Source organism: Acipenser ruthenus, chromosome 28, assembly GCF_902713425.1.
Source record: "Acipenser ruthenus chromosome 28, fAciRut3.2 maternal haplotype, whole genome shotgun sequence".
Lineage (NCBI taxonomy): Eukaryota > Metazoa > Chordata > Actinopteri > Acipenseriformes > Acipenseridae > Acipenser > Acipenser ruthenus.
In genome coordinates this window covers 11,541,939-11,554,284 of record NC_081216.1, presented here as the reverse complement: position 1 = coordinate 11,554,284, position 12,346 = coordinate 11,541,939, and positions in this window count along the sequence as shown.

Sequence of the window (12,346 nt, the reverse complement as noted above, 5' to 3'; positions counted from 1 at the left end):
TTATTACCAATTATTGGTCTAATTAAGTAATTTAGAACACAGTTGGAACAAAAGCCAGGAGGGATCTGGCCCTCCAGGACCGGAATTGTGCACCCCTGCTTTAGGGTATCTATTAGAATGTCATGGTGTCACAGATGGTGGGAGTGTGGGGTTCACTACCAAATAAAACCACTTGAGGCAGTATTGAGTTTCTGGAAAGTTCTCTTATTTTCTGTTTATTATCTCTCACAATCACAAATAAGATCTTCATAATTCCACAGGCTTTCTGTTCAGACGTTTCTTTATAAATTCCTTCTTACTTTGATAAATCAAAGTTCCTTTAACGATCATAAATCAATTAAATAACTCAAAGAAAATCCTCCCCTCCTACCAACAATGGTATTTGGTTTGGTTAAATTAAAAAGTCTTAAACGTAAGAGAACCACTAACAAAGGACTTACAATAAACAAAAGAAGAGTCAGCATCCCACTGGGTTTTCTCTCTCTCTCTCTGGATCTACTTGATAAACTCAATTATTTTCTGTTTTTTATTTGTAATTAATTTAGAACAATTTGTAAATTTTATTTTTCACTTTGACATTATGGACTTTTTTGTGTTGATCAGTGGCAAAAACTCCTAATTAAGCAGACATCCTTATCCCAGGCAACTTACAATTGTTACAAGATATCACATTATTTTTACATACAATTACATTCTTTTTTTTAATTACATACAATTACCCATTTATACAGTTGCTTTTTTACTGGAGCAATCTAGGTGAATTACTTTGCTCAAGGGTACGACCCATGACCCTCCGGTCAAGAGTCCAGAGCCCTAACCAGTACTCCACACTGCTGCCCATCAAATAAATTCCATACTTAATGTCCTTAACAGGGAACTTGGCAGTTACATGAAAAATAAACGATAAACTATCCTACCTTGCTGTTCCACATGTATTTGGTCATATATAATAATCATATACTCCAACACATCTGCATAATGCCACACTGCCAACGTCCGTGATCTCTCTTCTCCCAGCATCTCTAATGACCAAGGAAATATGTTCTTCCGCGTATACCAGTAGTGAACCAGTGCATTAGCTATAAAACATCCGTGTAGCAACACTATGCGATGCAAACATGGTCTGTACGTGCTGTGTTAGTGGAAGCAGGGGAAAAAAACAAAGACAGAGTCAAATTGTTTTCATTTCCAACTAATGAAGACATAAACTCCAATGGAAAACATTTGTACAAGTTAGAAATTAACTTTTTATATAAAAGCCAGTTCATTTATCTGCAGTGTTCACTTTGATCTGATTGCATGTGGATATCTTAATGAAACAATTGCTGGGCCTGAGGGCCGCAGATTCAGCAGACATGCGCCTGCTACAAGCGTGGCTGAATGCCTTCCGTTTTCACTCGGAGCGCGACAGCCATCTCACCCCCGCAAGGGCGTACACATTGGGGTGATCCACACAAGTGGTAATAACAGACGCGTCCAACTTCGGTTTTTACCGACTTAATGTCGTAGATTCTTCATTGTCGTCCCTGCCGTCGTTTTGATCGCCTTCACAGGTTAGATGCAAAAAGAGGTGAGCTCCGTGTTAGAACAAACGATCCACGCAAGTGGTAATAACAGACGCGTCCAACTTCGGTTGGGGAGTGGTCTGGAATGGCAGAGGGGTCAGCAGGCCCGGGACAGGCTGCTGGACCTCTCTGTACAGCAATGCGCTGGAGGTCAGGGCTGTGCACCTAGCTCTCCAGCATTTCCTCCCAGTGCTCAAATGAGCCATGTTCTGGTTTGAACGGACAACACCATGGTAGTTGCGTTGATCAACCATTAGGGTGGACTAAGGTCACCAAGGTTGCACCGCATGGCATTCTGCCTGCTGACTTGGCCAGAGCGGAATCTATTATCAGTATGGGAGGTTCACCTCCCCAGGGTCGTGAATTAGACAGCGGACCTCCTTTCGAGGGAAGGTCCTTACTTGTCAGAATGGCCCTCCACCCTCATGTTGTGGAGCAGTTTTGGGTAAAGTTCGGGAAAGCACAGGTTGACCTGTTTGCCTCGGAAGAGACAGTACATTGTCCGCTGTGATTTTCCTTCCACTGCTGCGGCAGTCCACTAGGTATTGACTCCCTGGCCCAAGAATGGCCCAGGATGCTCTTGTACACGTTTTACCCCGTTACCGTTGCTTCCAGCTGTCTTGGAAAAGACCCACAGAGAGATAGGGACAGTTCTCCTGGTGGCCCTTTGGTGGCCCAGGAGAATCTTGTTCCTGTTGATATGCCAGCTCCTGCAAGGCCAGCCATGGCGAATCCTGCTGTGTCGGAATCTCCCCAGCCAGGCGAAGGGCACTCTCTGGCACCCAGACCCAGGCAGACTCTAACTGTGGGTCTGGCCCCTGAGCGGGACCGCCTGTCAGCCTTAGGGCTGTCAGATGCAGTAATATATGCTGTACAGAATGCTAGAGCTTCCTCCACAAGGTCTTTGTATACCTACAAGTGAAGGGTATTTCAAAAGTGGTGTCTGGCCAGAGGCCATGACCCCTGCTGTTGCCCTATGGTAGTAATTTTGCTTCCTGCAACAACTGCTGGAGGAGGACAGGTCCCCCTCTACATTAAAGGTATATTTGTTAGCAATATCAGTATGCCATATGCCAATTAACTTAATTTCCCCAGGCGCACATTTCTTCAGTTTTCTGAAGGGTGCTCGGCGATTACCTCTTAGAAAGGACGTTCTCCCCAAGTGGAGCCTGAACATTGTGTTGGAGGCTCTCATTAAAGCCTCTTAGAGCCTCTCCATTCCATAGAGCTAAAGTTCCTATCTATGACAACAGCCTATTTACTAGCCATCATCACCGTAAAAAGGGGTTAGTGAGCTATAAGCACTGTCAGTGGACAGCTCCTGTATGCGTGTTAGGGGTGACAGCAACAGTGTGTCGTTGCATATGAACCCTGTTTTTCTCCCTAAGGTGATTACGGCATTACACTTGAACCAAGTCGTGTAACTACAGGCTTTTCATCTGCCTCCTTTCATTACAGAAGAGGACAGGGAATTGAATTTACTTTGCCGATACGGGCATTGAGATGTTATGTTGACTGGACAAGAGCTTGCATCTTCCTGACCAGCTCTTTATCTGTTATGGTTCTAGGACCCTTGGACAGGCCCTTTCCAAGCAGCGGTTGTCCCATTGGATTGCAGACACTGTTCTTCTGCTTACAAGACTGCTGCTTTAGCCATGCTAGAACGGGTCTCTGCACACTCTACTAAAGGAATGGCCACTTCATGAGCTCTTTTTGAGGGGCCTCATTATCTGACATTTGTAATGCGCCGAGCTGGGCTACCTCGCACACCTTTACTAGATTCTACTGACTTAATGTCGTAGATTCTTCAATGTCGTCCCTGCCGTCGTTTTGATCGCCTTCACAGGTTAGATGCAAAAAGAGGTGAGCTCCGTGTAGTGACGATTTATGCCCTCAGAAGGCAGGGCTTACGACATTGCTGCCCTTTGGAAGCTTTGCTATATGAAGCTCAGTGATCAGACCTATAGCAGGGCATATCTCAAAAGTGTATTGGTGGTTGTCTTCTCTTTCAGGGAACCGGGGTTACTACACGCAACCGATCGTTTTCTTTGTCAAAGGTCTGTAGTGAACGCACTGTTCCAAACAACAATTTGTATGCATGTGTGTATATACACATACATTCTGGGCGCTTAGTAACTAAGCAGCTCAGAGCAGTAGGCTACTATAACTTAAAGACAGGGTTGGGGAGTAACGGAATACAAGTAGCGGCGTTCCATATTCAGATTACAGAATTTTAATAACTGTTTTCTGTTACAGTTACTCTTGTCAGACAAGTATTCTGATTACTAATATTGTTTTTTAAAAAATGAGAGATTATTTAATGAATACTTCTAGAACGTTTACAGGAAAGTGTACACGGATAAGGAAATTGCGTGAATCTGAAGTATAGTATTTTGAAACATTGTTTTTATTTACATGCCTTTAGCCAAAGAGCGGATGATTTAGCACCATTCTATAACAAGCAGGCATAATGGAGGCTGCTGTAAAGTCAGCATTTAACTTGTGGAAGTACAGGGAATTGTAAAAAATGTAAAAAATATTAAAGTGCAATGCAAGATGTGCCTACCACGGGAGAAAGTACTGTCTGCATTCAAGGACTCAACTTCAAATCTAAAAAAACATCTGGAGGTAAGATTTTAATTTTTGAAATGTGTACCCTTACAAAAAAGTCCTGCAGGATTCCAACAGGAATGTGCAGGAATTGTGAAGGTGTCCTGCAGAAATCAGAGCAATCCTGTAGGATTTCAGACGTTAAAATACAGATAGAAAGGAATGGAGGAGAGGATAATTTTACACTTCATCTTCAGGGGTATGACCCATTATATACAACATGGCCCACTGAAAACTAGTAGCAACATAAAACAATCCCCACAGAGGGATAACAACAGCATCCGAACAAATAAATCACACATTGTTTTGAATGTTTATTATTATCATAGGTGTAAAGAGGAGACAGACATTTAAAATGCTCCTAAAGATAATGACTTGCATAACATTCCTTCCTAAAGTTATACCTGCGATTCGAAAAAAAAAAAACAAATTAGCATTTTCTTATTTTAAAGTATTTGACTATATATATATATATATATATATATATATATATATATACAGCTCTGGAAAAAATAAAGAGACCACTGCAAAATTATCAGTTTCTCTGGTTTTACTATTTATAGGTATGTGTTTGGGTAAAATGAACATTTTTGTTTTATTCTATAAACTACTGACAACATTTCTCCCAAATTCCAAATAAAAATATTGTCATTTAGAGCATTTATTTGCAGAAAATGACAACTGGTCAAAATAACAAAAAAGATGCAGTGTTGTCAGATCTCGAATAATGCAAAGAAAATAAGTTCATATTCATTTTTAAACAACACAATACTAATGTTTTAACTTAGGAAGAGTTCAGAAATCAATATTTGGTGGAATAACCCTGATTTTCAAGCACAGCTTTCATGCGTCTTGGCATGCTCTTCACCAGTCTTTCACATTGATGTTGGGTGACTTTATGCCACTCCTGGCGCAAAAATTCAAGCAGCTCGGCTTTGTTTGATGGCTTGTGACCATCCATCTTCCTCTTGATCACATTCCAGAGGTTTTCAATGGGGTTCAGGTCTGGAGATTGGGCTGGCCATGACAGGGTCTTGATCTGGTGGTCCTCCATCCACACCTTGATTGACCTGGCTGTGTGGCATGGAGCATTGTCCTGCTGGAAAAACCAATCCTCAGAGTTGGGGAACATTGTCAGAGCAGAAGGAAGCAAATTTTCTTCCAGGACAACCTTGTACTTGGCTTCATGCCAAAGCTGCCCGATTCCAGCCTTGCTGAAGCACCCCCAGATCATCACCGATCCTCCACCACATTTCACAGTGGGTGCGAGACACTGTGGCTTGTAGGCCTCTCCAGGTCTCCGTCTAACCATTAGACGACCAGGTGTTACTTTTGGGACTACCTCCCCTTGGTGGTAGCAGCAATTGCACCCAAATTCACCGTTTAATTGTTTTACATTTTGTACCTTGCACCGAGCTACAGAATCACAAACACAAAGCAAAATGTAACCATGGTATTTTCTTTTCTGTCCTCCATATTCAGAATTGATCCCTGTTTCCAATATTTGACACTCCTCAAAAAAAGATCGCAAATATGTCGTCATATTTTTTTTTTTATCTCCAAACCAAAGTCCCCCCAGAAGTATGTTTTTAAATCAGAGGTTTGGTGGGAGTTCATTAATAATTGCCTGTATTGGCCAAATATTAAATCTTGAGGAGTGGATATCATAAAACCCCAAAAGGTATATACTAGATTATAATTATTATTAGTCGTAGTAGTATGAATTGTGCCCTTTGTTATTTCTTATTTATAATACATTTTTTATACTCTTTTTAACAAAGTATATTTTTCTTTCTATTAGCAAAGTCGACTTGCTGTTTCATGATCATGTTTTTTTAAAAGGCACCTTTTAAAGTAATTGTTAGCAAGCTGTTTTTATTGGCCATTAATAAACAAAAGAAACAAACAACAAAGTTAAAGTTTTAGTAAGCTAGTTGTGAATAATTAATAAACAATTCTCCCATAAAATACATTTAGTCCAGATTTTGTTTATTTTCATTTTAGAAAGCAAAAGAAGCCTAAAAAAATATAGCAACAGCGAACACATTAATGAAAAAGATAGTTGCTGAGAGAGAAATTAAAGACCCATCATATTGGAGGAAGAGAACAGGAGATTGGCAAACGAAAATGAAAATTTAAAAACAGAAATATCTGAACTGAAACAACTAAATTATTCACTGCAGAAAGGTAAATTTGATTATTTTTGATTATGTGTGGTTTCTTTCTCTGGATTAATTCTGAAGGAACAGTTAGCCCCCACTAGAGTAATCATTTCATGGACATGTGCTTGAAAGTAAATTTAGTAGTCCTGAATTGTAGGTGTAATCCATTTTTTTTAAATGGAGCTAGTAAACAATAAAATAAGCTGTGAGTTTGTATCCATTTGTTTGTTGAATTTTAAATACATACTCTGTTTACTCATGTGTGATAAGGACATTTGACAAACTGGAACAACATTTAACAAAAAGCGATAAAAATGAAACATCTACACCCATACCACAACAGGAAAGATCTCTCCCTACATAAGAGGTAACATATTTTCTTGTTTATAAAGATAAAAATCTACAACTTATTATTATTATTGTTATTATTATGATATTATTATTATACATTTTTAAAAATAGAATACTACATTAATGTATTTTGTAAACAGGTTTCAAAAGGTTTAGGAGTTAGTAATTCACTAGTGCTGGCTTGTGGTAGAGGAGGAAAATCATGCACAGCCATAGTTAAAGATCTTGCTGTGGCAGTGTTTGGAAGGGGGACCTTGGCAACACATGGCCTGTCAGGAAAAAGTAGCAATGCAAACAAGGATTCAGTTGCCAAACCAGCCCTTGACAAAGAAAAAAGTTAAGCTTATTATTGGTAAAGATGATGATATATATATATATATATATATATATATATATATATATATATATACATTTTTAATATGCTGATTCGCAATATTACAAACACTTTAACTTTCCCTAGTAGCCTATTGCAAATGTGATTATTTGTGATGTGGCCTTAAGATGGAAACACATGTCAAATTGGACAGAAATAAGACACTGCTATAAAATGTATTATTTCTACAATATATTTATTTATATGCTTTAACCAGTAAAATATATCTGCATCTCTGTCTGTCTATTTGTCTGTTATATTATCTATTTATCTGTATTATAAGGTAAAGCACCATATTTAATTCAACTTTTAAAGTTCTGACCATGTGCATTCCTAATACTCTTCTTTGTGTGCAATGAGATTTTCGAGCACAAATCAGACTTGAAACCTAAAAGCTTTCTTTAATGTTGCAAGTGCATGGGTATATATATATATATATATATATATATATATATATATATATATATATATATATATATATATATATATAACATTTTACAAAGTTTACAAAATAATGTTTATATTTTAGAATTTAAATTTTTATGTTTTTGTTTTTGTCTTGCAGAAACAGTACAACAAAAGTTTCCTGACATCAGAGAAAAAGAACTTAAAGAACTGCTTTAAGAGAAAGAATTATTAATAATTAATCAATCACTATCTTTTAATTGTTATTAACGCTATCTTGTATCATCATCATCATCATCCCACTGCTATTCTTTTACATGACGTTGTAATGTGGGTGCTCACCAAAAAAATGCACACTGTAAAATAAAGACTGATTGATTGCTTGCTTGATTGATTGACTTATGGTATCTGGACATAGGACATTTTCTCAAAATGGACATTTTACCCTGTGCAGGAAATTCCTGCAGAAAATCCCACAGGAAATTGGCCTCAAAATCCTGTGGGATTTCCTGTAAGATTCCTTTACAGAAATCCTGCAGGACTTTTTTGTAAGGGCAACTACCGTATTACAATTTATTCCTGACACGTGAGTAGAAAATAAGCATTTCAGTAAAAATGACAAACACGATTTAATACTGAATTTTTTTATTTTTGATGAAAGATTAATACTAAGCAAAACGGCAGCTCGGGCATATAACCAAACACATTCCCAATAGTTTGTATTTGTAGTAATAAATGATCCTTTCTATCTGAATTTAAGATAAATGAATGTAAAATTACAAAAATTTAGTTCCTATGCAACCCTAGCTGGTTACGTGATCTTAGCAATGAAAGCCTTGTATCGTATAAATTATTCATAATGCTCATTCATTTTTTTAAGCATACCAAAATAACGACATACAACGTGTTTATATAGCCTAAAACAAACACACAAACCGGATCACCTGTAGGTCTACCTTTTCTTTTTAAAGTAGTTGTAATAAAAATGTACCTTAACTTCATGAAGATATTGTGCCCACTTAACTGTATTACAATGTTAATACAAGCAAATTAATAATAATATGTACAACTACATATTTTAATACAAAATCCAGTATGGATAAGAATGTATATTTAAAATAAGAATACATATTTTTGTAATTAATTCAACTGAAGCGATTTAACAGATATTTTTGTAATGGTACTGACTTCTTTGGAAAGGACAACCTAATTTCAGGAAGAAAAGTATAAATATGTAAGACAATAAAACTGATGCAAATCTTAATTCCCATTTTAATTGTTTGTACTGTGAATAAAAATCATCAACTTCAAATCAGTCTTCCATATTATAATGTGATATTATACTTTTTATTTTGTTTCATTTCTTGAGCTCAACTGCTAAAGGAAAAAGTATTCCAAAAGTAATCTGATTACATTACTGACTTGGAGTAATGTATTGGATTATGTTAAAAATTATTTTCAAAACAAAGTAATCAGTGTTCTGTAACGGAATACTTTTTAAAAGTAACCCTCCCAACCCTACTTAAAGATGTGCTCAATTCCGCTCTCACTGAGCAGCCTTTACAAACAAACAAAAAAAAACATGATTTCCATTACACGAGAGTAGATGTTAAAACTTCATGCTGATTTGAACTCGGCTCTCGCCAAGATAAGCACCAACTAAGACGTAGCTTTACAGTAAACTAATGTGATCCATATGTGTCTCCATCCATTTACGTTTCCTTCCATATGATGATGTAGATATCCTTCTGTCTGGTGTTAATGGCTGAAGTGTAATGCTGGCTCCAGGGATCAGCTTATTTTGCCTCCCTGGCGCATCAGCACACACAACGGCTGCGATGCTGGCTCCGGGGATCAACCACAGTGCAGCCTCCCCAGCGCATCAGCATGACAACCGTCTGGATTGAGCTAAGTAGGGTACATCTCTGGGGTTTTCAAGTGGGCACCTTCCATCCTCAGTGTTTCGTCGACTAGCCCACGACACCTCAAGAGGGCTCGACGGTGATTCTGGCGTCCCAGCATCACCCCCCTCCATCCCCCACTCAACTCAGCCCAGCTTACTTACCTGTACATCAGCGTTTCTTTCTTTATATTGTGCTTGAGATCCCCAGCCAGAATCTTTCCGTCTCAACCACAGCTAGTTGCTGCTCCTCTCTGCTGCTTCAGATAAGTTCTTCACTGTGCGACACAACTCTTGGCCACTGAATCCGACGTCTCTGAGAAACCGGGTTGTAGAGTGTGCCACAAATCCTCGACAACCCACTTCCACTGGGTAAACCCGGACTCTCCATCCTCGCTGTTCCGCTTCAGTGGCTAGTTGAGCATACCGCAGTTTCTTCCTCTCATACGCCTCATCTACAGCATCCTCCCATGGCACTGGGAGGAGCTTGCAGAGAGGAGGCACGCCGGTGCGGTAGGACCGGGAAATTTAAATATATTTATTTATTTATTTATTTATTTATTTATGTATGTTTATATATATATATATATATATATTTATTTATTTATTTATTTATATTAAGTTGTTATTTGTGGGGTGTGTGTGTGTGTGTTTGTTTGTTTATAGGTTAGTGGTGTGTGTTTGGAAATCCCATTATGGGATCTCATTCCGGAGGGTCGGGGGCTCTCACTCGCCGACACGGGGTACGGTGCCTGCCTGACCCCGGGGTGTCGGTGGAGGAGTGCATGCTGGCAGTAGGAGAGGTGCTGGGGTTTGAAAATATTAGGTCAGCGTCAAGAATGAACAAAGCACTGGTAATATTTTTAGCGGAGGTGATGCTGGTGAACAGGCTGGTAGAGGAAGGTTTCACAGTGAAAGATGAATTTGTTCAGGTTTCTCCCCTGGTGACTCCAGTAACTAAAGTGATTATTTCTAATGTGCCCCCGTTTTTAAAAAACGAGTCATTAGAAAAAAATCTATCTCGGTTTGGTAAACTTGTGTTCCCAATTAAAGATAAGATATCCCTCTAGGCTTAAGCACGTCATGTCGTTTAGAAGACAGGCGTTTGTTTTATTAAATGATCCCAATCAAGTCATTAATGTAGCCTGGAATTTTAATGTAGAAGGGACTAATTGTGTGGTGTTTGTTAGTTCTGAAACGATGAGATGTTTTTTCTGCGGCGAGCCGGGACACCAGAGGAAAGCCTGCCCGAGAAGGGAGGCTAGAGTCAAGACAGGACAGGAGCAGGGCGATGCTGGCGGGGAGGAAGTAGGGGCTGTTGGGGGTGAGTGGGAGGAAGAGTTGGCTCCTGCATCGCAGCCGCAGCCAGAGCCCGTGCAGACCGAGGAGGAGGCAACTCAATCGCAGAAGGAGACCGGAGCAGATCCACCAACGCCACGGCCTCGTACAAAGAGTGTGAGCCAGAGCCTGTCAGTGACGGGTTCGGAGCAAAATACAGCAACTATTGAGAATGGTGAAGAACCATTCAAGGAAGTAGTTAAGAAGAAAAGATTTAAACAGAAGGCTGCAGAGCTGCCGGATGGTAGAGCACAGCAGATGCAGAGCTCCGAGCCTGTGCCGACAGGGAGACTGCAAGCTCCAGCCGGGGCGCCAGACCCTCACAACGCAGGGGAAGAGAACACAGTGGAGGGCGGGCCGGGTGCGGTGCAAGACTCTCTGCTGGCTGAATCTCAGCCGCCTGAAACAGTTGTGGCTGGGGAAAGGGAGGAGGCGGCAGAGGCCAGTGCCAATGAACTGGAGGGAGCAGCAGAGGAGCTGACACTCGGGGGCGAGCAGGAGGACAGCGTGGATGAGATGGGAGGGGAGCTCTCGGACTCCTCGCTTATCTCAGACATCCCCGATAGCCAACCCGCCAGCAAGAAAAAACTATATATGCTGGAGCAGGTAAATCATTTTATGAAAGAAACAAAAGGGAAAAGAGGGGTAGAAATAAAGCATTTTTTCCTTGATCTAAAATTATTTCTCCACTCCGCTCATGTTATTACAAGGAAAGCAACAATAGAAGAATTTGATCAGGCAAAATGGTACAGATTAAAAAAAAATAGTTCAAAAAATTAAGAAGGATCTGAATAATGGTTCAAAATTTCATGTTTAATAATGGCTGTATTTTATTCTTTTATTACTTGTTTTAGTTTGTTGGGTTTACTTTTTTTAACCGTGATGGAAAAGTGTGTTTTTGCTTCTTTTAATCTAAACGGCTGTAGACAGTCTTTTAAGAGGGCACAGCTTTTAGAGTTTTTAGAGCAGAAGCAGGCGGGGGTGGTGTTTCTGCAGGAGATGCACTCTGATCACGAGATCGAGGCGGCGTGGCGAGCGGAGTGGAAGGGGTTGTGCGTGATGAGTCACGGTGTCAGCACTAGTGCAGGAGTGGCTGTGCTTTTCAAACAAAACCTAAGGGCAGTTTTACTAGATATGGAAGAAATAGAGAAGGGGAGGATTTTAAAAGTAAGAGCCAGACTGGGCAGTACGGTGTATGTTTTTATTAATGTTTATGTCCCCAATGGGGGGGGGGGGGACGAATTTTAATTTTTAAGAAATTAAAGCAAGCTCTTTTTAATATGAATAGTGATGATGTGGTGGTATTGGGAGGAGACTTTAATTGTACTATTCATTTTAATATTGATAGAAATAATGAAGAACCGCATCCTCAGTCCTCCAGAGAGCTGGCTGCAGTGTTAGAGTCCAGTGACCTGGTTGACGTTTGGAGATGCTTGCACCTTAATTCAAGACAATACACCTGGTCTCAATCTCATAAAAACTGCATATATAGAGCAAGACTAGACCGTTTTTACATTTCTAAAAATTATTTAAATAAATGCATTGAAGCAAGAATCATCCCCAGTAGTCTCTCTGACCACCACTGTCTATTATTTACAGCAATAATTCAATCAGAAGCCCACATCTTATTGGCATTTCAATA